The 24,693-nt window shown below is 49.6% G+C and overlaps 1 long non-coding RNA gene and 1 pseudogene across 2 annotated transcripts; one reads left to right on the top strand and one right to left on the bottom strand.

Moving 5' to 3' along the window:
• Nucleotides 1-355: 355 nt before the first annotated feature.
• Nucleotides 356-1,194, bottom strand: LOC309853192. Its single transcript, XR_014305558.1, has 3 exons — nucleotides 1,117-1,194; nucleotides 576-685; nucleotides 356-440 (listed from the first exon to the last, which is right to left on the bottom strand). It is a non-coding gene; the product is annotated as an uncharacterized lncRNA (long non-coding RNA).
• Nucleotides 1,195-15,901: 14,707 nt separating this feature from the next.
• Nucleotides 15,902-16,836, top strand: LOC309853191 (olfactory receptor 6Z7-like; annotated as a pseudogene). The gene has a single exon. The product of its transcript is annotated as an olfactory receptor 6Z7-like (transcript).
• The last annotated feature ends 7,857 nt before the right edge of the window (nucleotides 16,837-24,693 follow it).

Here is a 24,693-nt window from a genome sequence, read left to right as displayed (position 1 = left end):
AACACTCACACCCATTTGTGTGACTTGAAATGAACCAGGGTTCATCTTACTAACATTTTCTCTCTCCACTTGCTGCATCAAGTTAAACAAAGATAGAAGGGCCCCTTTCTACTTATTTAAAGTAGGAGCCACAGCCCCACTTTCAACTTCCTGATTAGGAGACAGAGAATCAGTAAGGAAGCATTGCTCCAAAACGCACGGCCGAGCGACTGTCCTAAGGACGCGGGAACGCCTGCCCAGCAGCGGCGGGGTCCACCGGCTTCCCCTGCCCACACAGTACTCACCAGGAAGCATCACAGGCTGGGTCCCCAAACACGTCTTAACAGATTTACAAGGACTGACCTCAGACCGAGTAGCTTTTCTGACCACCATGTCGTGAAACGTGTAAGCAGGAAAATTCACAAAGACCGGCAGACTCAACAACACAGTCGTGAACACCCCTGGGGCAGAAAAGAAATCAAAGGGAAACCAAGAAATAGTTTGAGACCAGCATAAGCGGAAACGCAACACGGTGAATGTATGGGATTCAGCGAAAACGGTTCCAAGAGGAATGTGCACAGCCACAAAACGCCTACCTTGAGAAAAAGGAAAGATGTCGCGGCTGGTGGCTCAGTCGGCGGGGCATATAGCGCTTGGTCTTGGGTTTTAAGTTCGAGCCCCGCGTTGGGTGTAAAACCACCTCACTCTGTACCTCGAGGAAATTAAAAAAAAAAAAAAAAAAAAAAAAAAGAGCGAACTAAGCCCAAAGTACTTTGAGGGAGGGAAATCACAAATGTCAAAGCAGAAATAGTAAACCGGAAACCGAAAAAACGATAAAAAGCGTTGACGCGACCCAGAGCTGGCTTTTGGGAAAGAGGCTCTGGCTGCTCGCCGCGGGCAGGAACCGAGGGGGACATTCCGGTCCGGCAGCCGTGGGCACTTCGCACTGCTCTCCCGGCCTCGCTGGGTCTCCTCCGCCGGCGGCTGAAGTCACTTCCCCGGAAGGAAGCCGAGACCTGTTTTCACTCCCGCACCCGACGCAGCTTCGCCCTCCTCCTCCCCGAAGCCCTCCTCCCATCGCCGCCGCGTCCCAACTTGCTCAGGCTCCCGCCCGCCCGCCCGCACCTGCTCACACACCAGCCCGCCATCCTCGTCCCCACACCCCTGCTTGTTCTCCGCCCCGGGTCCGCTCTTCCCCTCCACGGAGCTGGGCGAGGGGTCGCCTCCTGACCGGCTGGTGGACTCCCCCGCCACAGGGTTGACGCCGGGAGCGAACCCCGCGTCCTGCGGCCCCGCGTCACCTCCAGCAGCCGCAGGAAGGGACCCAGCAGGCAGGCGCTCGTCCGTCCGGATTAGAGGGACCTGCAAATGCCCTGCCCTCCGGGCCGCTGGGTTTTACTGGGCCGCAATACTGGAGCCTTCCTTACCCCCAGCATCTGCCTGAGCCTCCCGCCCCGCACCGCCTCCTGTAGCCCCTGCCGCAGCTCCCTCGCTGCGCCCTCACGCCCGCTTCTGCCCAGCTGGGGCCGAGACGAAGGCCTCTGAGGGAGGCGGGGGCGCGCGTCCCGCCCCGTCCGCGCATGTGCACGAGCGCACGCCCGTTCCTGCCCAGGGGTTCGCCGCAAGCAGGAGGAAGCTCCTGCCCCGTGGTCCCCGCTGCGGAGCTGCGTGCGGGGAAGCGCCGGTCGGACGAGCCGCGGTTGCAGGGACGGGGCTCCCCGCCAGACCTCCCCGTGGAGGCGCCCTGCCCGGCCCGCCGGGGTCACGCTGACCCTCCGCGGGGAGCGCGCGGGCCCCTCAGGGAGGAGCCAGTTTGGTCCCGGGAGCAAATCGCCATCATCGTCCGCACGTGCGGCGGGTCAGCCGCTGGCGGTTCTGGCGAAGACGGGGAGGGGTGCGGCGGGGCAGCCGCGGACGGTTCCCGCTGAGACGCAGAGTGGTGCGACGGGAGAGCCGGCCGCGCTCCCCACCCCCGGGGACCAGCTCGGAATCGCGGCTGGGGTCCGGCGTCGAGGGGACACGGAAGGTGCACAGGGAATCGCGGGGAGCGCGATGGCCACGTGCCCCCGGGCCGCTCCCGCGCCTGCGGCCTCTCGAGTGGACGGAATCTCCCGGGGAGGGGGGCGGCTCGGTGGGTCGCGGGCCCGGGGTCCGGGATGGAGCCCCCACGGGCGCCCTGCCGAGGGAGGAGTCGGCTTCTCTCTCCCTCCACACCCCCACCCCTGCTCTCGCTCAAACAAATTAATAAAACCTTTAAAAAGAGCCGAAGACGTGACCCCGGGGGCGCCGGGGCGGCTCGGTCAGCTCAGGTCCTGATCTCCTTCCCGCCGCGGGGTCGGACCTCCCGCCCCTCCCCCACGGCGGGCTCAGCGCTCAGCAGGGAGCCCGCGTCACCTTCCCTCCCTCCACCTCCGGGCACCCTCGCTCAGCCTCCGGAGCTCTCCGTAGAGCTGTGACCGCCGCGTTTCCCGCGGCCGCACCCGGTGCCCGGAGGCCCCCTCCTCTCTCCCGACCTTGGGACGCGCGTAGGCTCGCCCTTCCCCCTCCCGGGGCCGCCACGAGGGCACGGCATTGGGACAGTGACCGATGCTGCGCGGACCCACAGGGGACCCGTACCCGGGCCCCGGTGGCAGCTCGTCGGACACTAGAAGGTCCGGAGGGCAGAGGCGGGGTCCGCGCACCCGGCGGCGGCCGGAGACCTGCCTCCGACCGAAGCTGCCTTCTCGGTTCAATTTCCCACCGACCCGCCCGGGGTGGCCGCCTCCTCCGAGGTCCCTTCCCGCCTCTGTGCGTGGGGCCAGCCTCCAGCCCCCACAGGAAAGCGCCCCGGAGCACTCCCGGTGCGGGATTTCCAGGGCGGCCTGCTCCTCGGTGTTTTCTCACCTTTTCCAAATAGCGACCATCCCCCGGGGCAGGACGCTGGTCTTCCTAGACTTTAAATTCCATGCTTCTTGCCATTTATGGCCAGAGCTCTTTTTAGTCGGAAAATACCCCATTTCGAAAGCATCTTTACCAACTCAAAATGCGGGTATCCCCAATCCCCACATGACCTCAAACAAGACGATAATTTCCCTTGCAAGTCCCCATTCGCCAGCGTCCTGCACCTCTTGGGGTGTGACCAGACTCCCCTCTTAATTCGGGGTCACTTGCACGGGTGAGGCATTCCCGGGCCTGCACCCAGGGTTGAGGGCAAAGCCATGCAGGAAACCGAAGGTGCTCACAAGGGAACTCAGACTGCCGGCTCCAGCCACACTGGGATCTCTGAAGCCCACAGTGTCCCTCACCCCTGGCATGACCATACACTTCACATGAGTTTCCAACAGTCTTTTCACCAAGAAACTGCTTCTTGCTGTCTTTTGTTTACTGTTGACTATGACCTCACTCCCCCCTACTTTCAGGGCTAATTTTGTAACACTATACTTCACCCACAATATTTTATTTCAGTTTGAACACTTATAACTTCAAAGAACACTGTTTCACATTTGCTCATTAAAATACAAATTTCAGGGGTGCCTGGGTGCCTCAGTTAAATATCTGCCTTTGGCTCAGGTCATGATCGCAGGGTGCTGGGATCAAGTCCCACACCGGGCTCCCTGCTCCTTGGGGCTCCCTGCTTCTCCTTCTGCCTCTCTCTGTCTCTCATGAATGAATAAATAAATAAAATCCTAAATAAATCAATAAAATATGAAATAAAAATAAAATAAAATGCAAATTTTAAGGTCCTCTGGCTGGCTCAGTCAGAGGAATGAGCAACTCTTGGTCTTGGGTTCATGAGTTTGAGCCCCATGTTGGATGTAGAGTTACTTAAATATTTTTAAAAAAATTAAAACATTTAAAAAATAAAATACAATTTTTAATGGACATTTTCAAGCACACAAAACTAGACAATAATAGCATGACCTCTGCCCTACACACACACAATCAAGAATGCTTTGTCTACTTTAAACCACCATTTGCACGGAGCAGGTCTGGCTGCATCTGCACGTCCCCACAGCTCCCTGCCCTGTAGGACCGTGCCTGTGCTCTCACTAGGCACCGCTGGCTGCTCCCGTTAACAGACCTAGCTATGACGAGGCATTCTAGGGGTGAAAACTTTGGTCAGTCGGTTCAAAGGGAAAAGAGCCTCTGGGGAGAGCTCACGATGGGGGTGGGGGTCTCGAAGAATCACTGCTCTGCTGCCTTCTGGAACGTCCAGGTTGGCCGCTTCAAATCTCCTCACCGAACTGCACAGGCAAACTAATTAAGTGCCATCAACTACAAGCCTTAAGAGAGCACGAAGACAATGCATCAGCAGGTGGTGAGAGCAGAATGAAGGAGAAACAAAGATGGCACCATGGCTGCTGTGGTCGCATCTCTGCTCTGATTCATAAAATGCTGAAAGACCCAACGAGTTGTGTGTGTCACTGTTAGGAGCACAAGATCTCAGCCCAGATGTAAATTCTTGTGCTTCGATAAAAGGGACACACAGGGGCGCCTGGGTGGCTGAGTGGGTTAAGCCTCTGCCTTTGGCTCAGGTCATGGTCTCAGGGTCTTGGGATCGAGCCCCACATTGGACTCTGCTCAGCAGGGAGCCTGCTTTCCCCTCTCTCTCTGCCTGCCTCTCTGCCTTCTTGTGATTTCTCTGTCAAATAAATAAATAAAATCTTAAAAAAAAAAAAAAAGGACACATAGATGGGTAATCTCTGCAGTCACCATAAGGAGAGCAGTTGCCCCCATCATAGATCATCGATCATCTCAGGCCAGTGCCTGTCTGGGTCCGCTGTGGTGCTGCAGGTTCCGAATCCAGCCTTTTGCCTGCGGTAACGTGGGACGTGCTCAGACCTCCGCCTCCCGTAGTTCCCTTCACTTGCTTTCCCAGAGCTATGCTCACCCCATGTTCCTTCCTCAGAGCCGGTCACTTCCCGAGCTCAGACTGGGAGTCGGTTGCACTTGCTCGTGCCCCTGACAGGGTCATCTCCGTGTGCACAGCCCCTCGATGGCTCACAGCTGTTTGGACTTGCAGGTTCTCTCAAGGGTCCGAACGAGAAGAATCCGGAGCGAAGGCCTCTGGTTCCAGTAAGATCATGTGTGGAACCAAGAGAGACCTGCCCGTCACAGCCACGTGAGTGTGCTGAGCCCAAGACCTATCCTTGGGTGGTTCAAAGCTGCATATCCTGTGGAGTGGAAAGTGCGGGACTCAGGAGAGGGCGAAAGTCAGGGCAGAAACCATCATGGCCTTGGGGCGGCCAGATGTAAGGACTGAAATCAACTCCGGAGAAAACCAACTTTGGGGCTGAAGTAAAATTGATCCTTCTAGCCACATAAAATATCAAAGAATTTTTTAAAATGATGAAATAATTTTTTTCTACGGTGGTTGCCAATCGATGAGTCTCCTCCGATCCTTCCTTCTACATCTCCCAGTTACTCCCAGAGGCGTCCACCTTCTGTGCTGGCGCCACCTCTCCCGCTGTGCCATCTTGGGAAAATGAAAGGAGAGAAGCCAAGGGTCAGCCTAGGATTTTGCATCCCTAAGAAAGACCTCCAGAAACAAGGGTTTCTCCTTCCCCTGTTCATCCCTCGCTTTCCACGTCCTTCCCCTCTCGGGCCAACCCGGTGCTGTCAGGGGGACCCTCTAGATCTCAGGGCAGTGAGGGCAGAAGCGGGCAGAACCTCTGAGTCGCTGTGTATTTTAGTCACCACACACTCAGAGACGCAGGTGATGCGGAGGTACGGGGCGGGGGAAGGGACAGCTGCAGCGCGGTTGTGTCGCAGAGGGGTGCTGGAGGGATGGGGGACAGCAGGCAGAGACGCCGGCGAGGCGCGGTTGAGTGGGAACCTCGCGCGGGTGCGTGTTCAGCAGACACTGAGCCTTGGCTGGGACGCGGGGTTCTCGCCGGTGGAGGGAATGTTTCCAAGCCGAGAAGAGGGAGAAGCTCGAGTGAGTCCGCGGGGCTGGACCCGAGTGGGAGGAATTCACATGTGAGCGCTTCCCGCTCATCACGGGGCACGGCGGGAGCCTGCCGAGGACGAGGAGCTATCAGCCAAGAGGTGCGGGCAGCGGCCGACTGGGGGCGAGGCTCGAAGCACAGAGCAGGTCTTGGTCTCTACAACCGGCCTCCATCGAGGGGTCGGCATGGTCCCGCGGCGCGGCGGACCCCACAGCTGCATCCAGAGCAGCACCGAGAAGCCGCCGGGGTTCCTTCTGCTAAACCTGCAGCGGCCCCGCGGCCAACCTGGGGCCGCAGGAGCGGGACTAAGAACAGTGACGCCTTCTTCGCCTTCTTCGTCTCTGCAGTTCTGTTAAGTTCTGCTGCCAGGACTCAAAAGTTTACACATTTCTAATCCGGGTTTTTAGCCTCTACTTGTTTCCGTAAGATGGAAAGAACCACCCCGGATCTGTGTTCCCTCGTGGGGAGGGCGGCGGTTGGCAGAAAAGCCGGGGGACACATTCCAGCCGTGCCCCTGTTCCCTCCAGCTGTGACGAACGGTGGTCTGATGCTCTCCGACTGTCGGAACAAACTCTGAGAAGTAACCGTTCTGTGACACTGGGAGTCCGATGACGTTCGAGCTGTCCCACCCGCTTCCTGCCGCACAGTCGCACCTGCCCACGCGTCCCGGACTGTGTTCCCGCCGCGGTTGAGGCCCTGCTGGCCGCCGATACCATGTTGCCCCCGTGGCAGAGCAGCCGGTTCTGCAGGACCACAGGGACCGGCCACAAATCCCAAAGCACGCGCCGCCCGACATGGGGACACTCCGCCAAACCCCAGGCTGTCGTGTGGGCACGGACCACCGTCTGCCCCAGTCCTCGCCTGCCCGCGCCCGCATGAGTCTGTCCCCCCGCCTGTCCCCCGAAGGCCCACCTGTCCCGTCCTGTGACTTTATGGGAATCCAAGCTGCTGCTGAGCTCGCTACTGTCGCTGTTTTAATGCATTTTTTCACTTTTGTTTTCATGGATTCCATCCGACAGGAAGATCGGGATCCGTGTGTCTCTCAGTGGCTACAAACCCAGCCGTGCGGTTTGTGACATCCCGGGACACAGCGGACACTCGGCTACTCTGAGCATGAACCTGATGGCCGGGGGTTGGCAGCGTCTCCCAGTGGTTCACCTTCACGGGGCTGCAACCCCTCAGTCTCGAGTTCTCCCGCTTGTTTATTCCATCAGGAAATTCCCCCAATGACGGACTCTCTGGGCAAGAGTTTTAGATCATTGTGAACAGGACGGAATACTTCAAACATGCAAAATCAGGTACCGAGTACCTGATTTTCAGGTACCAGGTACCGAGTACCACAGACCCATCCTCCTGCCTTAATTACAAACTCGTTGATTTGTTTTTCTGTACCTCAAGTCCTCCCCAGCTCTGTTTTTTTCATTTTTCAATATTTCTGAATTTTTCTAAATGAAAAGGTATATTTTTTCTTTTTAATTTTTAATTTTTTTATAAACATATAATATATTTTTATCCCCCGGGGTACAGGTATGTGAATCACCAGGTTTACACCCTTCATAGCAAATACCCTCCCCAATGTCCATAAATCCACTCCCTTCCCCCAACCCCTCTTCCCCCAGCAACCCTCAGTTTGTTTTGTGAGATTAAGAGTCACTTATGGTTTGTCTCCCTCCCAATCCCATCTTGTTTCATTTATTCTTCTCCTACCCCCTTAACCCCCCCATGTTGCATCTCCACTTCCTCATATCAGGGAGATCATATGATAGTTGTCTTTCTCCGCTTGACTTATTTCGCTAAGCATGATACCCTCTAATTCTATCCACGTCATCGCAAATGGCAAAATTTCATTTCTTTTGATGGCTGCATAGTATTCCATTGTGTATATATACCACATCTTCTTGATCCATTCATCTGTTGATGGACATCTAGGTTCTTTCCATAGTTTGGCTATTGTAGACATTGCTGCTATAAACATTCGGGTGCATGTGCCCCTTCGGATCACTACGTTTGTATATTTAGGGTAAATACCCAGTAGTGCTATTGCTGGGTCATAGGGTAGTTCTATTTTCAACATTTTGAGGAACCTCCATGTTGTTTTCCAGAGAGGTTGCACCAGCTTGCATTCCCACCAACAGTGTAGGAGGGTTCCCCTTTCTCCGCATCCTCACCAGCATCTGTCATTTCCTGATTTGTTAATTTTAGCCATTCTGACTGGTGTGAGGTGATATCTCATTGTGGTTTTGATTTGTATTTCCCTGATGCCGAGTGATATGGAGCACTTTTTCATGTGTCTGTTGGCCATCTGGATGTCTTCTTTGCAGAAATGTCTGTTCATGTCCTCTGCCCATTTCTTGATTGGATTATTTGTTATTTGGGTGTTGAGTTTGCTAAGTTCTTTATAGATTTTGGACACTAGCCCTTTATCTGATATGTCGTTTGCAGATATCTTCTCCCATTCTGTCAGTTGTCTTTTGGTTTTGTTAACTGTTTCCTTTGCTGTGCAAAAGCTTTTAATCTTGATAAAATCCCAATAGTTCATTTTTGCCCTTGCTTCCCTTGCCTTTGGCGATGTTCCTAGGAAGATGTTGCTGCGGCTGAGGAAGAAGAGGTTGCTGCCTGTGTTCTCCTCAAGGATTTTGATGGATTCCTTTCTCACATTGAGGTCCTTCATCCATTTTGAGTCTATATTCATGTGTGGTGTAAGGAAAAGGTATATTTTTAATGTAATAATTTCATCACACCTAAATGGTTGTTAATACAGGTTGGATCTTGTAAGTCTGTGGAAAATGGGAATTTGTGGGAGATATCAAATGTTGGCTTTCACCTATGTTTACTGGATTCTAAATATAGATCATCCATTTCCTTACATTTCCTGATTAGATTTCTCAAAATGGTATCATGTTGGTATATTAATTTGGCTTTCTTTGATATTAGTGACATGATATTAGTGAAATTTTCTGTTGTCTTTGTAAAGACTGTTAAGAAATTACCACCAATAATCCAATAATAATATTACTTCCCAGATATCAGACTTGGTCAAGATCATAAACTTGATCTTTTACAGACATTTTCTTTATGCCAATGTTACTTATTGCAGTGCTCCTAGATTTAAGAATTCCTTTTTCACATTAAAAAAAAAACCCCTGTGGGGAGCCTGGGTGGCTCAGTGGGTTATGCCTCTGCCTTCAGCTCAGGTCATGGCCTCAGGGTCCTGGGATCAAGCCCCACATTGTGCTCTCTGCTCAGCAGAGAGCCTGCTTCCACCTCTCTCTCTGGCTGCCTCTCTGACTACTTGTGATCTCCTTCTCTCTGTCAAATAAATAAATAAATCTTTAAAAAGAAAAACACTTTTTAAAAGATCTTTTAAAAAAAAAACAGAAAAAAACCCAAATTATTAAATATAAATGAGAACTATCAACGGCATGCCAACAACCTTCTAGAGTGTTGAAAACATTCTCGAATTAGATGGTGGTGGCAGATGTGAAACTCTGAGTGTGCTAAAAACCACCGAATACATCCTTGAAATGGATGGATTTTATGATATATTATTTCTCAAATCTATCCAAAATATCCAAGAGGAAACAAAAAGATGTAAACTTGAGATAAAATTATACCTACTTGGAGCACCATTATTTCAAAGACTTCATTTATTTATCTGAGAGAGAGTGTGTGTGCACACAAGCAGGGGGAGTGGCAAAGGGAGAAGCAGGCTCCCCACTGAGCGAGGAACCCAATGTGGGACTCAGTCCCAGGACCCTGGGATCACCACCAGAGCCCAAGGCAGATGCTTCACCTCCTGAACCACCCACGTGCTCCTCCTTCTTTCTTTTCTTTTCTTACTCCCAACCCCACCCTCAGGCCAAGAATTATAAGGATTTTTCTTTTCTTTCTCCAGATTTTCATTTCAATTCCAGGTAACTAAGATGCAGTTAGCTTTGGGAGTGGACCTTAGTGATTCATCACTTACACACAACACACAGTGGCCCTCAAAAGTGCACTGCTCCCTCCCCCACACCTTCTAATCCTGTCCCCAAACAACTCCCCTCCAGCAACTCTCCCTTTGCTCTCTGTAATTAAGAGTGTTTCATGGTTTGCCTCTTCTTTCCCCCTCCATTGTCATGTTTTCTTAATTCCACATAGGAGTGAAATCATATGGTATTTCTCTTTCTCCCACTTATCTCGCTTAGCAAAATACTTTCTAGCTCTCTCCATGTCATTGCAAATGACAAGATTTCATTCTTGTTGTGGATAAATAATATTCCATCACATATACGTAAATTAAAAGCTTCTGCACAGTGAAAGAAACAATCAACAAGGGCGCCTGGGTGGCTCAGTGGGTTAAGTTGCTGCCTTCGGCTCCGGTCATGATCTCAGGGTCCTGGGATCGAGTCCCGCATTGGGCTCTCTGCTCAGCAGGGAGCCTGCTTCCTCCTCTCTCTCTCTCTGCCTGTCTCTCTGCCTACTTGTGATCTCTCTGTGTCAAATAAATAAATAAAATCTTTAAAAAAAAAACAATCAACAAAGAGGTAACATACAGAATGGGAGACGATGTTTGCAAATGACCTATCTGACAGCGGGTTAATATCCAAAATATATAAAGAACTTCAACATCCCCAAAGCAACTAATCCAGTTAACAAACGGGCAGGAGACATGAATAGACATTTTCCGAAGAAGAGGTACAGACTCAAGACAAGATGCTCAACATCACTGCTTATCAGGGAAACCATATAAATCAAAACTACAATGAGCTGTCACCTCCCACCTGTCAGGGTGGCCAGAATCAACTCCACAGGGACCAACAGGGGCTGGCAAGGATGCGGAGAAGGGGAGCCTCCTACGCTGTTGGTGGACATGAAGTTCGTCCGGCCACTGTGGAAAACACATTTTCCATAATACCTTCTTCTAGAATATCAACTTAGCTCATGCTGGCAATCACTCACTGGATCCCTCTGGGGCCAGGTATATCCCGGAACAACTTGGGATTTCAGACAATTCTATAGGAGACTATTTTCTCACACTAACATGGGCATTACACGAATATTTTTACAGAAAAATAGATGACTCAAGACTATAAAGTGCGGGGACGCCTGGGTGGCTCAGTTGGTTAGGCAGCTGCCTTCGGCTCAGGTCATGATCCCGGCGTCCTGGGATCGAGTCCCACATCGGGCTCCTTGCTCCGCAGGGAGCCTGCTTCTCCCTCTGCCTCTGCCTTTCACTCTGTCTGCCTGTGCTCGCTCTCGCTCTCTCTCTCTCTGACAAATAAATAAATAAAATCTTTAAAAAAAAAAAAAAGACTATAAAGTGCGGTTTTAGTTCTACTTGTCATGTGCTGAAATCTAGCGAGATCAAAAAATAAAAACCACAGTTTTCAATTCTATATTGGTCTATTTATTGTTTTCTGACTGTTCTGGCCCAGCGCCACCTTTCTGTAGCTTTACGCCTTATTTCTGATATGTGTCTCCATCTTTTGCCATATCGCAACCATCTGAAATACTGTTTTTCTAGCAACTTCTCAGAATGGAGAAAAGGATCTAAGACCATCGGAACAAATGAGAGAGACCCAAGAAGAACTCTTCGTCTGCCACCGTGAGAGCAGCAGAAACTGGAAAACGCGAGCAGCAAACCTGTTCCGAGCCTCCTTCCTTGTGTGCTCAGAGCCTGCCACTGGCCGTGACCCCGGACAGAGACGCTGGCGCTGAAGCACCCGAGATTCTGCTCTCCCCGTCGGGTGCTTTGGCCCAGGTGGGCCCGGAACCTCCGTATCTAACTCAGCTGTCAGGTGGGCGCGCCACGACCTCCTCTGCAGACCGCGAGACGCTGCTGGCGCGCGAAGAGAGTCAGGCCCGTCGCGGCGCGCGGTCGTCCGCCCGGAACAGCGCCCAGATGTGTGCGACGCGGACCCCGCCCGCCGCTGTCACGTGCACCTGCCCCTTCAGGTGGGCTCTGACCCCAGACTCAAGTCAGAACGTCCACAGGACGCGCTCATCCGCACGGACCGCCCAGCGCCTCCTGAGAACACTCGGGACGTAGCAGAGCGGCGCGCGCGCCCCCATAAGGCCGCTGCCCCGCGCGCGTCTCCGTGTCTCGTGGCGCGGAGGCGTGGCCCCGGCTCCACGCGCCCGCGCTCGCGGCTCCCGGCGCGTCCGCCTGCACGAGTTCATGCAAACCGAGGACGCCCGCTTTCTCACGCCGTCCCTCTCTTCCGTAGAACTAGACCCAGCCGAGTCTGCGGTGGCTGCTTAAAACCGGCAACAAATGGATCCCTTGCTTCTCATCTCGCCTGCTGTCCGCTCTGGAAGTTCATGTCTGGGCACGCTAGAAGGTTCGGGAAGGGCCGCGAGCGAGCGGACCCGCCTGCGCACAGCTCTCCGCTCTGCGCGCCCAAGATCTGAGTCCGGCATCCGGCCGCCCGCCGGATCAGGCCACGGAGCTGCCATCGCAGGAACAGGGACTCCAGACTCTCTTCCTCCAGCCTACCAGGGCCGCGTAGTCTGGCTCTTGACCTGACCTTGTCACACAGGCTGCTCCTGGCTCACCCTGCAGCATCCTCCCTAACCCAGTCATTCCTGCTAAAGTCCCGCAAGTGCTTTCCTGCTTCAGCACCTCTGCCCTCGCCCCACCTCTGCTTACCCTGCTTTCCCGGAAGTTGGCAGGGTTCACTTCTGCTTCATTCAGGCTTCTCTCCAGCTCGCTTCTTTAAGGAGGACTTTGCTTGCCAAGTGGCACGTCAACTCACAAGTACTGTCTGCAGGCATCGTGCTAGGTTCCGGGGGTGCAGCAGAAAACCAGAAATAGGATGGAATTCTAGTGGGTAGGAATAAATGACCAAGGAACACAGCAGGGATGTCCACTGTCACCAGTGTTGTTCAACACAGGATTAGAGGGCCTAGCCTCAGCAATCAGACAAAGAAAAACACATAAAAGACATCCATATCGGCAAGGAAGTCAAACTCTCACTCTTTGCAGATAACATGATACTTTATGGAGAAAACCCAAACATTCACCCCCAAATGACTAGGACTCATACAGGAATTTAGCAAGATGACAAGATATGAAATCAATGCACAGAAATCAGTTGCATTTCTATACACCACCAGCAGGACAGAAGAAAGAGAAATTAAGGAGTTGATCCCATTTACAATTGCACCCAAAGCATAAGATACCTAAGAATAAACCTAACCAAAGAGACAAAGTATCTGTACCCAGAAAACTATAGAGCACTTATGAAAGAAATGGAGGAAGACACACCAAGAAATGGAAAAACATCCCATGCTCATGGCTTGGAAGCATAAACATTATTAAAATGTCTATGGTACCTAGAACAATCTACACTTTCAATGCAATCCCTATCAAAATCCCATTGATATTTTTCACAGAGCTGGAACAAACAATCCTAAAATTTGTATGGAACCAGAATAGACCCCAAATAGCCAGAGGAATGTCAGAAAAGAAAACCAAAGCTGAAGGCATCAGAGTTTTGGACTTCAAGGTCTATTACAAAGCTGTAATAATCTAGATAGTATGGTACTCACAAAAACAGACATATACATTGATGAAACAGAAAAGAGAATCCAGAAACAGACCCTCAACTCTATGGTCAACTAATTTTCAACAAAGCAGGAAAGAAAATTCAGTGGAAAAAAGACAGTCTTTTCAACAAATGGGTGCTGGGAAAATTGGACAGCCACATGCAGAAGAATGAAACTGGACCATTCTCTTATCCCACACACAAAGTTAAACTCACAATGGATGGAAGACCTCAGTGTGAGACAGGAATCCATCAAAATCCTAGAGGAAAACACAGGCAGTAACCTTTTCTACCTAGGACATGGCAACTCTTTGTAAGACATGTCTCCAAAGGCAAGGGAAACAAGAGGGAAAATTTTTTATTTTTTAAAATTTTTAAACATTTTTAAAAAGATTTTTATTTATTTTGACAGAGAGAGATCACAATTAGGCAGAGAGGCAGGCAGAGAGAGAAAGGAGGAAGCAGGCTTTCCGCAGAGCAGAGAGCCCTCAAATCCATTCTAACCAGGCGATCACGACATTGACTGCAGTCCTTCACTGGGGTAGGTAATCAAGTTCCCTCCCATAAAAAACGAGGCCCTCAAACTGAGAACCTTCAAATGGTCCTTCCAGTCCTAACTTTCCTTTCCTAGAGTAGACGAATAATTTCCTTTTCCTCTCTGCCAACGTGTTTCCAGACAAGTAAAATGAAAATGTCACCCCAAATCCCAGGAGAGGGAGAATACAACATGACTCCCAGCGTCAGCTTACCTGGGAAGCTGAGTCTGTATTCTACGACTTCTTGCTGGAGGCCTTGGGAAACAAATGGACTCTTTGATCTTTAGTTTTCACATCTGAAAGATGGGATCATTGGTGATTACTTCTCAGCCTGTGGAGATCCCTGTAAAAGGCAGAAGCCAGAGTGGGATTGGCCTAAAGGTCATCTGTGCTGTGAATTTGAGATGGTGCCAGGGAAGGTTCTGGGACAGAATGGGACTCATGGAACTCTCAAACAGACCAGGGACATGTTTCCTAAATAGGGCAGCCTCAGACGGGGCACCAGTAGGTGGTAAAATCAGGCAGAACTGGTTTGGAAAAAAAAAAAAAATCCCAGTGTCCTCACTTTGTGCTCGTAGCCCCAGAGAACCTCAGCGATCTTCTTCGGAGAAGAAGGCACCACGCATTAACATTCTGGACTAGACGGTGACATTCCACTGTTTTGGAGCAAAGACCATTTCCTGCTGTGAACCAGGAAGAAAATCTTCCTTTTGTTGTGATAGGTAAGACAGCAACAATACAAAGACAAAAGTAATAAGATGAAAAAAGAAATGGCTATCTTCCTTTGGTTTATTTGAGGGCGGGATCTTAAAAGGTCTCCCTGCCCGGTCCATTCCCCTGTGGCTTGTGTTTCTTCCGAGGCCTCCCTGGACTCATCGACCCTGGGGCTGGTGATCTGGTCAACGTCTGGTTCCTGGCTCCTGCTGAGGAGCGTGACGCCTGAAAGTCCCCTCCGGTGCTCCAGGTTTTGAATGAGCACGTGGAGAGCCATGACAAACCTGGCAGTGTACTGCTTTGCTAGGGTCTGCGGTTAGAACTCTGAGTAACATAGACCCCACCTCTTTCCTCAAGGGGCTTACAGTCCAGTTGGAGAGACGTTGCACAACTGAACAAGCATGCAAGTAATTTCATTCACTCACTCATTCAAATCCCAGTATCATCAACACCCAGTGTTAGATTTGTCTCAGGCATACAATATAGTGATTCAACACTTCTCTACATTACTCAGTGCTCGTCACAAGTGCACTCCCGAATTCCCTTCATCTATTTCTCCTGTCCCTCCACCCGCCTCCGACAACCTCCAGCTAGTGCAAATAATTTAAAATAAATGAAATGAACAACAATCACTCTGGAAGGAAGGAAGGGGTTGCAGGGGTAAGGAATAATGACATCGGGTCTAATAGGAGATTTTCTAAGGATAAGATATTGAAAAACTCATGCCAAGGATGTCAAGGATTCCCCGAAATGGGAAAAACAAGAATGGAGAGAAGGCTGTTTCAGAAAGAAGGGACTTTGTGTGGGAATTATTTCAGGCTGGAAGGATGTTGGAGTATTTGAGGAAGTAAAAGGGCACCTATGGGGCTCCAGTGGGTATGAGAAAAGGAGCCATGGCATGAGTTAAAACTGAAGTAATTGGCAAGGAACAGAAAATTGGGGGCTTGAGAGCCATGGTAGGACATGTGATGTTTATTCTAAGGATAATGGGAATGTGTCAAGGGCTTTAAGCAGTGGAGTAACCCTTTATGATCGATGATTTTGAAAGACCCCCTCCCTCCCACCCAGCAGCTGTGTGGAGATGAAGCAAGAGTGGAGGGAGAGAAACAAGATATGAGTTTATTTCATTTACTTGGTGGTATAAAGGCTTGGATCTATAGGAAGGCAAGCTGTGAAGAGAAAGATGTGCAAAATATATCATAGATGTGTTTGTTCTCAGATGGAGAGGTCCCTGGAGACGGGCAACATGAACAGAGTCAGGGAGTTTGTCTTGCTGGGCTTGTCCACCAGGGTGGACATAAGGGATGTCCTGTTTGCTGTCTTCTGAGCCTCTACACGCTGACCCTCCTGGAGAACACGCTCGTCATCTACCTTGTGTGCAGTCACAGCGAGCTCCGCAAGCCCATGTACTTCTTCCTGGGCAACCTCAGCTGCCTGGAGATGTGCTACGTGTCAGTGACCGTGCCCAGCCTGCTCGTGAGGCTGCGGACCGGTCCCTGCCATGTGCCCTTTACAGCCTGCATGACCCAGCTCTTCTTCTTTATAGTTCTCATCTGCACAGAGTGCACCCTCCTGGCGTCCATGGCCTATGACCGCTACGTGGCCATCTGCCGCCCACTCCATTATCCCCTGCTCATGAGGCCCCGAGTCTGCCTGGGCTTGGCCCTGTCCTCATGGCTTGGGGGGCTGCTGGTCTCGGTGGCCAAGACGACATGCATCGCTAGCCTGTCCTACTGCGGTCCCAATGTCCTCAACCACTTCTTCTGTGACGTCTCCCCTCTGCTCAACCTGTCTTGCACTCATGTGGCCCTGACCGAGCTGGTGGACTTCATCTCTGCCATCGTCATCTTCTGTGGGACACTGTTGGTAGCACTGGCCTCCTACTCCGCCATCGGGGTGGCTGTGCTCCGCATGCCGTCAGCCGCTGCCCAGCACAAGGCCTTTTCCACCTGCGCCTCCCACCTGGTGGTGGTGGGCATCTTCTACTCAGCAGCCCTCTTCATCTACTGCCGTCCCAGCCGCATTAAATCCACGGACCTCAACAAGGTGCTGTCCGTCGTCTACACGGTGCTCACACCCATGTGCAACCCTGTCATCTACTGCCTGCGGAACAGGGAGGTGCACGCGGCACTTCGGAAAACTCTCCACTGACCTTGATTCGGGTCTCAGGTCATGGAACCTCTCGTCTCCGGACTGAAGATCGGCCATGGCCATGAAATTCCAAACAGAATACCGGAAAGCGGAAGAAAAGCTGAAGGACTATGTTTCCCATCTAATAAACAAGGAGTTCACGTCAATGAAGAACAAAGTCTGAATTACCCACGGGAAAAGTGAATAATGTCTATGAGAAAGCGGGTCATCACAGAAGAATGACAAGTGACTGGTAAACTCACACGACAAGATGGTCCACCTTATTAGTAAACCAAGAAGTGCAAATTTAATCCCATCATTTCATTCCTAGAATGAGAAATGCTTAGGGATATTTCTATATGTTCCCACAAGTAGAGCTAGGTCACAGATATGGAGATATTTATGGCACCTTTGTGATGAAAAGAGAATTAGAAACAGCCTAATATCCATCCACAATGAATGGAATAAATACATTACATACATTCGGAGATAAACACTGGGGCTGTAAATAAAAGGAAATAGATTTATATGTTTGACATGGTGATATGCTGATACATATATGTTAAATAAAAAATTAAGGCAAGGCTTTTATGTCAATCCCTTTGGACTATTACCTATCTATATTCTTTTTTTTTTTTTTTAAGATTTTTTCATTTATTTGACACAGAGAGAGAGATCACAAGTAGGCAGGGGCAGGCAGAGAGAGAGGGGGAGGAAGCAGGCTCCCTGCGGAGCAGAGAGCCCGATGCAAGGCTCGATCCCAGGACTCTGGGATCATGACCTGAGCGGAAGGCAGAGGCTCCAACCCACTGAGCCACCCAGGCGCCCCTATCTATATTCTTTTTAAAAGGATATATTTATTTTTTCTTTATTTAAGAGAATGTGTGCAAGTGCAAGTGGAGGGGAGAGTTAGAGAGAGAGAACCAAGCAGACTCCACGCTGACCGTGGAGCACAACCTCACCACCCTGAGATCATGACTTGAGCTCAAGTCAAGAGTTGGATGTTTAGCCAACAGAGCCATTCACGTGTCCAACCTATCTATATTCTTAGTAGTGCCTTTTTAAAAAAAGATTTTATTTTTTTTATTTGAGAGAGAGAGGGGATGAGCATGGAGGAGGGGTACAGGGAGAGGGAGAAGCAGACTCCCCACCGAGCAAGGAGCCTGAACTGGGGCCCCATCCTGGACACTGGGACCACAACCTGGGCGGAAGTCAGATGCTTAGCCAAGTGAGCCATCCAGGTGATGCAATAGTGCCTTTTTTTTTTTTTTAAAGATTTTATTTATTTGAGAGAGAGAGCGAGCGTTAGCATGAAAGGGGCAAGGAGCAGAGGGAGAAGCTGGCTCCCTGATGAGCAGAGGGCCTGATGTGGGACTTGATCCTGGGACTCCAGGATCATGACCTGAGCCCAAGGCAGTTGCTTAACCAACTGAGCCACCCAGGTGCCCCCCAATAGTGCCTTTTAATAACAGAAGCTTTCAATTCTGGTGAAGTCTAAATGATGAATATTTAACTATACAGGTATTATTTTTATATCCTAACAAAATCTGCCTATTTTCTTGGTCACATTGTCCTAGATGGTTTATAGAAACAGCCTAATATCCAAGTTTTAGCTTTCTTTTTTTTTTAAGATTTTATTTATTTATTTGACAGAGATCACAAGTAGGAAGAGAGGCAGGCAGAGAGAGAGAGGAGGAAGCAGGCTCCCTGCTGAGCAGAGAGCCCGATGTGGGACTCGATCCCAGGACCCTGAGATCATGACCTGAGCCGAAGGCAGCGGCTTAACCCACTGAGCCACCCAGGTGCCCCTAGTTTTAGCTTTCTAACTTGTGTGTAGGATGCCACTCAAAAATGTGTGTGTGTGTGTGTGTGTGTGTGTGTGTGAGGTAGAAGTTGAGCTTTATTTTTTCCATACATAATCCATTTTTACCAAAATAATTGCTAGAAAGACCCTCTCATTGAGCTGTATTGGCATCCTTGTCAAACCTCAGACTGAGCATCACAGTGTGGCTCTACTTCTAGACTATTCTATTCTCTGTGAATCCACTGCTCTCTTGTTTTACCAATGTCAAATTGTCTTGATTACCAGAGCGTTATTGCAAGAATTACAGTCAGGAATTTTAAGTCCTCCCACTTAGTTCTTTTTCAAGTTAGTTTTGGCTCTTCTAGGTTCTTTACATTACAATACAAACTTTAGACTCAGCTATTTATTTCTATAAAGATGCCTCCTTAAATTATAAAGATGAATTCTTTGAGTCTAGAGATCCTTTTGAGGAGAATTGACATTTTTTGACAAAATCAAGTCTTACAGATCATAAATATAGCACACCTTTCCATTTATGTAGCACTTAAAATTTTTGTTGGGTGTGGCTGACCCATGTTTCATTAGTTTCAGGTGTACAACAGGATGACTCCACAAGTTCAAACACTATACTATGCTCACCACAAGTGTAGTTGCCACCTGTCCCTGTACAACTGATTCCTATATCACTGACCATATTCCCCATGCTGTACCTTTCACCCCTGTTATGTATCCATTCCATCACCAGAAGCCTGTGCCTCCCGCTCCCCTTCACCCGGTTAGCTCATCCTCCACCCCTTCCCTCTGGAAACCATCAATTTGTTCTCTGGGTTTGCAGGTCTGATTCCGCTTTTTGATTGTTTATTTATCCTTTTTATTTCTTAGATGCCACACAGGGGTGAAGTCATATGGTATTTGTCTTTCTCTGTCTGACTTCTTTCACTTTGCCTAGTCCCCTCCAGGCCCATCTACATTGACATGATCTCATCTTTTCTAATGTCTCTGTAACATTCCATTGTGTATGTGTGCACATGTGTGTGTGTACACATAAACACCACACATGTCCGTGTTCATTCATCTGTGGGGGACTCTGAGGCGACTCCCATATTTAGCACTTTGAACCTTTAGCTGTCCTGTCAGCAATGCTTCAGATTTCTTACTGTGGAGGTCACGTGTGTCTTTCCGTCAATTTATTTCCATGTATTTAATGTTTTCAATACTTTTTGTATACTTAATAGTTCTGTAAATTTTATTTTCCCATTGCCACACCTAGCATTTAGAAACAAAACTGGTGGGGCACCTGGGTGGCTCAGTGGGTTAAAGCCTCTGCCTTCAGCTCAGGTCATGATCCCAGTGTCCTGGGATTGATCCCCACATCGGGCTCTCTGCTCGGCAGGGAGCCTGCTTCCTCCTCTCTTTCTGCCTGTCTCTCTGCCTACTTGTGATCTCTATCTGTCAAATAAATAAATAAAATTTTTAAAAAAGGAAAAAAGAAAGAAACAAAACTGGTTTCTGTGCACTTGTCCTGATGCTACAATCTTCCTAATCTCAGATACTAGCTCTAACGTGTGCTCCGTAGATTCCCTAGGATTTTCTGTGCAAATAGTAATGCTTTTCCTTCTCTTTTCCAATTTCTATACCTGTTCCATCCCTCTTCTTGGACCATGTGTAGTTTACACACCGAGCCCTGGGAGCTGCAACCCCATGGGAACCCACTCAGCACTCATGCGTCTGCAACTCCTAGGGCTCAGTGTGTAAACTACACACGGTCCAAGAAGATAGACAGACACTCGTGCAGACCCACGAGGGCTGAGTGGGTTCCCGTGGGGCTGCTTCTGGTCCTCTTGGACACACCCAGGGCATAGCCTGGAGGTGCTGTGCTCTCTACTTACCCTGTGTGCTGCTCATTGGAGCCTGGAGCAGGGGCATGCTGGTTTATGTCTTGCCTGTGCCATGACTCTGTGCAGCTTGCCAAGGGGTGCCATTCCTCTTGCCATTCCCCAGCTGCCCAGGGACCCAGGGTCTTTCCTTATAGCACCCATTATCCTCTAGATAATGGGACTCCCCAATGAAACTCTGATCTGTAGACAGACAGGGAAAGAGAGAGGGAGAGGCAATGAAAAGGAGGCATCACCCGAGGTCTGCAGGGCCAGGTCTGGCAGTTATAGGTGTCACTGATGCCCACACATCATTGGCCAGGAATGAGTCACATGCTCATACCGATGTGCAAGGGATGCTGGGAGATGTAGTTTAGTGGCATGCTTCTGATTCTGCCCCATCACTGCTAGACACACAAATGTGCACAGAAAGAATAGTGTCCTTTCTCATCCATTCTGGAAAATGGAGACCATTTAAGAGAATGAGTGTGATTAAAAGGGTATAAAACGTGCATTGTCAGATGTCTTTGATGGGAGTATAAATCCATGCAGTATTTTCAGGTAGTAATTTTGTAACATGGATAAATATGTTGAATGTACATTGACCAGCAGTCCGACTTCCTAATTGCATATTACAGATCTATGTGTGTGTGGGGGCAGAATGAGCATGCCAGGATATCTATGGAAGCAAGGTTTGCACTAGCAGAAACTGGACAGCTCTACAAATATCCCCTAATACAGGATTAGAAAATACATTAGGGTCCATTACGGGCCATCCCCGTTCCAGACTTTCCTTCTTCCCTCCAGCATTCCCTCTGACCACACATCCCTAATGTTCCATGGTCAAGTATTCCAAAGTTAAAGCAATTGCCTTTAAGAAAAACTTCGTCAGGGCAGGGGCCAGATATTAGCCTCCCCCAACCCCCAAGTCAACAAACATCTCATTGCCAAGAATACAGAAATAAGAGTCTCTTCTCTGCATGGGATCACATTTTAATGGTGCAAGAAAAAGCAAGGAAGGACTGATGATAAAGCCAATAAGAGGCATATTAGTGTCAGGGGCTAAGCAGGTTCTAGACTTAAGGGAAAGACTTAACATAAATTGACTGTGGTGTGTCCATTACTGGGCTAGATCTATATACATCTGTATTGATGTAACTTTAGATCCTCTCTGAGAAGGGCATGTGATCTGCATCTGACAGGTATCAATAACAATCAATAACTACCACTTTCTGAGCTCCTAATACGTGCTAGGAACCATCATAGGTGCTCCATGGGCACTGACGAGCTTAATCTTCACGGGAACTCTTCCAGGGCACTATCCTCCTCCCTGTCTCATAGATGGCGGCACGGAGACTCGAGGAGGTCCGAGTCACACAACCTCTGGATGATAGATCAGGAATTCAGATTCAGATTCTCGTGCTCCAAGTTCCAGGACATCTCCCCAACTGGAGATGGAGCCCAGGCATTCCATCCAATTCCTGGATACCTGCTGGGGATCAAGCCATGTTTACCTTAGCACACTTCTCCCTCAGGGGGGAGGGAAGGGTTAATTCCTGGTGTCTGGAACAGGAAAAGTGGGTGAGAGCTTCTCTAAGCAGGTGAACATGAGCTTGAGAGAGGAGTTGGATTTCATTCGAAGGGGAAGGAAAAGGAGTCTGGACAGGAGGACCGACATGGGCATAGACGTGTAAAATGCATCGTGTGGTGCCTGTGTGTCTAGGATAAAGCTCTGCAAGTACGTGCACAAGTAGTTAAAGTATTTTAATCGTCATTCCCTTAAAGGATGGGAGGAGCAGAGGACCTAGTGGAGAGAATGTGATCACACATTAGCTCAGAAGTATTTTGTGGTGTTTGTTGACTGCAACATATGATAGACCAATGGTTTTATGGTTCCTGAAAGAACGCTGCGTTATAGCAATGGGCGCATTACTTTTAAATCTGACTATGTCATCTGATCACACAAAAGGAGAAAAGAAAAGGGTAAAATTGAATTTGAGAGTTCTCCCATCAGTTTTGCATTGGGCAATCCAGGAATGGAGAGACCTGTTCAGTGGGTGTCCATAGCCTAGAGAGGAAAAGATGTGTTTCAGGCATAGAACGCCTAAGAGTAAATGCTAACTTTGGCAGCTAAGATATCCAGCAGGTTGTGGGGAAAGGCTATTTTGGCTTTCTCTGTGAGCTGGAAGAATGTTCTGTCTCTCCGTTTCTTGTCCTGTTTCAAGCAGAGGTGATCTTGTAACACTTCTGAGAGACTGAGCTCAGACCTCCCTCCTGCACTGAGGTCCCAAATCTCCAGGTTCCAGTCTCTGAACACCCACAGCTTGCTCATCTCTGGCTGTGATATGTGTACTTGTCAGTTTCGGGGTCATTATCTCAGACTCCTGGGAACAGCTTGAGAGCAGGAATTACGTCTCTTTCAGCACTGCTGTGCCAGCACCCGCACAAATCCTTGCATCTATTATGGTCTCCATCTGTGTGAGAACGGACTTGGAGACAACCTCAGTGGCGAGCCGCCCTCCCAAGCCCCAGTACAATTCATGAAAAGTTTTCTCCTCCATCTTCTCTCTAAATCCACAGAGATCAGGACAGCCCCCTAAGGTCCATCTGTTGGATTTAAACTGTTCCTTCTGCTTGCAGCTGGCTGGAAGGACACAGTTCTCCTGGCCGCTCAGAGAACACATGGGTGCCGACATGGAGGGAGGCGGGTGAACCCATTGCTCAGGACCAGAGACAGCTTCTCCCAAACCTTTCTGATGTCCTTGAATTGACGGATCAACTCTTCAAGTCACTGGTGTCTTCACCCATGTCCAGGGGTAGAAGCTGAGTATCTTTGCTCCCCAGAGTCTCCTTTAGAAAAGAAAAGCAGGACCTGCGTCATCCTAGCTGAGAGGTAAGAAAACACGATCACTTGATTTGGGAAGGAAAAAAAGAGAAGAGCAGAAAAGTTCTCCCTCCTGCTGGTCACCCGTAGGGTGCTCGGCACTGCTGGTCCATGGAGACTCCCCGAGATTCAGAGCCCAAGACAGTGTAGACGGTCCCAACTGCAGATGAAGACATGAGGGGCAGAGTCAGAGCCCTGGTCTAGGACAGGGACTGAGCCTAGGCTGGAACCAATTTCTTTCTGATCCCCCCAGCTCTTCTCTTAACCTGAATGACAGATTATTTTGAACTGAGCCTTCTAAAGGAAATGCATCAGGTCAGTACTGGCAGTAAAGACCACACGGCGTGGCACACCTAGCTGGTGGTCCGTGGAGTGTGTGACTCCTGGTCTCGGGTGTGTGAGTTTGCGCCCCGTGTTTGGTGTAGAAATTACTTTGAAAAAATAAAATCTTAAAAAAGTTCCATGGCACGGAACATGAGAGGAAATATCAAAGGGAATCACATAGCATAAAGGTAAGTGTTCTTTGTTAGATTTCTGTTTTACGTGTGTGTGTGTGCAGGTGTGTGTGCACAATTCAGCGCAATGGGTAACAGTGTGAATGTGAGCGACCGCACTCCGTTTTCCTGCGTGTGGATCTTGTGCACATAGAGTTCAGGGAAAAAATGAAAGCCGTGTTTACACAGTATCTTCATTCCCAATGGAAATATTGTTACCATCGTCAGTGTAGTTAACTCGGGCTGAGAGAGATTAAGTATCTAGCTCATGGTTACACAGCAAGCAAGCTGCTGGTCATATAGTTCTCTTCAGCTGTGAGAACCGGGTCAGCCATAAGGACCTCTCAGACCCTTGGTGCAACCGAGGTGTGACAAATGTGTGTGCAATGTGCCGGAAATGTTTGAATCATCCCCAGGAGCCCAGCTCCTTCTCTGGTATACGTCCCTGTTCTTCTGAACATTAATCAAGGGTGTTCTAGAGCTCCTAATGTCATCAGAGAGGCAAGAGAGCCTCAAGTAGCCTTCAAGATGAAGTGAAGGTAAGATTGGAATAGCTGGAAGGGAGAGGCAGGCAAAAGCAGGACCAGGGTACTGCAGAGAGGACAGAGAAGAAGTCCAGTAGAGAAGAGGAGGCCATGGCCAAAGGCTGTAGCAGCAACTCATTTTCAGAACCATTTCATTTTGGCCCATCCTATTAGCTGCTCAGCCCTCGTTCAGGACCAAGAACAGCCCTACAGGCCAAGTGGCCTTCTTCAGAGATAAGAAGGTCTAACCCAGTCAGAATCTGGTCTGAAAAGACTTATAAGCACCAGCATTGCTGCT

This window comes from Mustela nivalis, assembly GCF_964662115.1.
Source record: "Mustela nivalis genome assembly, chromosome: 18".
NCBI classification, from domain to species: Eukaryota; Metazoa; Chordata; class Mammalia; order Carnivora; family Mustelidae; genus Mustela; species Mustela nivalis.
This window is presented reverse-complemented; position numbering and strand designations above follow the sequence as displayed.